This window comes from Coregonus clupeaformis, chromosome 4 (genome assembly GCF_020615455.1).
Source record: "Coregonus clupeaformis isolate EN_2021a chromosome 4, ASM2061545v1, whole genome shotgun sequence".
Lineage (NCBI taxonomy): Eukaryota > Metazoa > Chordata > Actinopteri > Salmoniformes > Salmonidae > Coregonus > Coregonus clupeaformis.
Window position 1 is genome coordinate 8656029 of NC_059195.1, and position 3734 is coordinate 8659762.

The following is a 3734-nucleotide window of genomic DNA, read 5'->3' on the forward strand; positions in this document are numbered from 1 at the left end:
GCCCCTTCTTAAAAGCCCCTTCTTAAAAAAACTAATGTAATGCATACCATGTGTCTATAACAAGCCCATGGGCCACAGTTTAAGAGCCCCTGTGAAAGAACACATGCATTCATTTAAAACACAGCATATACTCCATGTCTATATTCCTTATTTAAGCATGTATCTGGATTATAAAATATCAAACATGTTCATTCTGTTTCACCATTATCATTTCATAACACATTATAAAACATGTATCATTCATCATCCTCCCCGGCCCCTGAGATTATGTGCATGTGGCCATGTGTCAGGTCATAAGGTCATAAGCATAAAGAAATGATAACACTAGTTCCATTGTTACTTCAATCTCCACACAGCCATCACGTCATTGACATTCCCAGACCAGCTGCAGGGAGTTTTATGAAAAACTGGTTCTCAATCCATAACCATTTTAAGGCATATAGGTTTTAAATTTTACAACATATCCATGCTTATTACTAATATTATTATTTTACCTTTGACCTCTCCCTACATTTACCTTAATGATACATAAAATAATAACATACCTGCAAACACGGCGAGTGGAGTTTAGACCAAAAATCTCTATTTTTGTCTCATCAGACCACATGACCTTCTCCCATTCCTCCTCTGGATCATCCAGATGGTCATTGGCAAACTTCAGACAGGCCTGGACATGCGCTGGCTTCAGCAGGGGGACCTTGCGTGCGCTGCAGGATTTTAATCCATGACGGCGTAGTGTGTTACTAATGGTTTTCTTTGAGACTGTGGTCCCAGCTCTCTTCAGGTCATTGACCAGGTCCTGCCGTGTAGTTCTGGGCTGATCCCTCACCTTCCTCATGATCATTGATGCCCCACGAGGTGAGATCTTTCATGGAGCCCCAGACCGAGGGTGATTGACCGTCATCTTGAACTTCTTCCATTTTCTAATAATTGTGCCAACAGTTGTTGCCTTCTCACCAAGCTGCTTGCCTATTGTCCTGTAGCCCATCCCAGCCTTGTGCAGGTCTACAATTTTATCCCTGATGTCCTTACACAGCTCTCTGGTCTTGGCCAATGTGGAGAGGTTGGAGTCTGTTTGATTGAGTGTGTGGACAGGTGTCTTTTATACAGGTAACGAGTTCAAACAGGTGCAGTTAATACAGGTAATGAGTGGAGAACAGGAGGGCTTCTTAAAGAAAAACTAACAGGTCTGTGAGAGCCGGAATTCTTACTGGTTGGTAAGTGATCAAATACTTATGTCATGCAATAAAATGCAAATTAATTACTTAAAAATCATACAATGTGATTTTCTGGATTTTTGTTTTAGATTCCGTCTCTCACAGTTGAAGTGTACCTATGATAAAAATTACAGACCTCTACATGCTTTGTAAGTAGGAAAACCTGCAAAATCGGCAGTGTATCAAATACTTGTTCTCCCCACTGTATATGCATAGTGGAAATTGAAATAATTGGAAATGCCAACACTGTCTGCGTTGCCAGTCCTAAACATTGTAATTAGTGTTGCACGGTATACTGAAACTTCTGTACTTTCTAGATACTATACTGAACAAAAATATAAACGCAACATGTAAAGTGTTGGTCCCATGTTTCATGAGCTGAAATAAAAGATCCCAGAAATGTTCCATATGCACAGAAAGCTTATTTCCCTCAAATTGTGTGCACAAATGTTTTTACATCCCTGTTAGTGAGCATTTCTCATTTGCCAAGATAATCCATCCACCTGACAGGTGTGGCATATCAAAAAGCTGATTAAACCGCATGATCATTACACAGGTACACCTTGTGCTGGGGACAATAGAAGGGCAATCTAAACTGTGCAGTTTAGTCACACAAGACAATGCCACAGATATCTCAAGTTTTGAGGGAGCGTGCAATTGGCATGCTGACTACAGGAATGTCCACCAGAGGTGTTGCCAGATAATTGAATGTTCATTTCTCCACTATAAGCCGCCTCCAATGTCGTTTTAAAGAATTTGGCAGTACGTCCAACCAGCCTCACAACCGCAGACCACATGTAACCATGCAAGCCCAGGACCTCAACATCTGGCTTCTTCACCTGCTGGATCATTGGAGGTGGGGGTGGGGGGTGCTGAAGAGTATTTCTGTCTGTAACAAAGCCTCCAGTGGGTGGGCCAGGCTCCCAAGTGGGTGGGCCTATGCACAGTCATCTGAAATCCATAGATTAGGGCCTAATGAATTAATTTCAATTGACTGATTTCTTTATATGAACTGTAACTCAGTAAAATCGTTGAAATTGTTGCATGTTGCGTTTATATTTTTGTTCAGTATAGATCATGAAAAACGGTTCGGTACTAGAATTATTGTTACTTTCGGTACTTCTGTCAAATGTGTCTCACGGATCAAGTCTGTTTTAGCGCAGCCAATGTCCCCCTTATAGCGCAAAAGCACCGTGCCTGCTCCACTCAGCCTGCGCTGGGAGTCTGGGCTGCATCATGTTAGCTCCCCACTCATGCTTCATAGAGGTTAACACACTTGAATAATGCAACATGACATGTTGAAACTGTTAATTACTGTTCACAAAACAATGTCCATACAGGCTCGAACACTTTACAATGCAAGAAGATACCGGTAGCTTCCAGCTTTGTAGGCTAACTCTTCTTGCTAGCTTACAGCTGAAGCAAACATAAATTCACTACCATAGTACTTTACTTGTGATAATATGCAAACCATAATGTAAAATATGTTGATTTCAAAGCTGATTGCCACCAAATCTTTATTCATTCACTTAATCAGTCTCTCTCTCACGTCTCTCCCAAAACCTGATTTACCCAGTTTATCAATAGAGATTTACCATTCAAATAAATTATTATTATTATGTTGTTATGTAGTTAGATTGGTAAATACTAAGTGAAATGTATTGTATAATTGATTCATTAATGCATACATGGCTGTCTCTGAAAAATGTTGATGTAAAACATTTCAAATGTAATGATATTGAACTGAAAAGATGCCCAACGATTGAACAGAGCAGTAGCTGAGTTTATCTGTCTGGATGAAGTGCTATTCTGTGACTTTGGTTAATGTGCATTCTTTTTATGCCGTAGTTTCATTTTGGTATTGAGTAGCGTGATAGTATTGAGAATCGTGATACTAAACCTGGTATAGTCTCCAAGTCCAAATTCTGGTATCGTGACACCACTGGATGTGTACCAAACCCAATAAAAGTGGCAGTAATAAAGCCTCTCTTGAAAAAGCCAAACCTTGACCCAGAAAATGTAAAAAACTATCGGCCTACAGTGAGGGAAAAAAGTATTTGAGCCCCTGCTGATTTTGTACGTTTGCCCACTGACAAAGACATGATCAGTCTATAATTTTAATGGTAGGTTTATTTGAACAGTGAGAGACAGAATAACAACAAAATAATCCAGAAAAACGCATGTCAAAAATGTTATAAATTGATTTGCATTTTAATGAGGGAAATAAGTATTTGACCCCTCTGCAAAACATGACTTAGTACTTGGTGGCAAAACCCTTGTTGGCAATCACAGAGGTCAGACGTTTCTTGTAGTTGGCCACCAGATTTGCACACATCTCAGGTGGGATTTTGTTCCACTCCTCTTTGCAGATCTTCTCCAAGTCATTAAGGTTTCAAGGCTGATGTTTGGCAACTCGAACCTTCAGCTCCCTCCACAGACTTGCTAGGCCACTCCAGGACCTTAATGTGCTTCTTCTTGAGCCACTCCTTTGTTACCTTGGCCGTGTGTTTTGGGTCA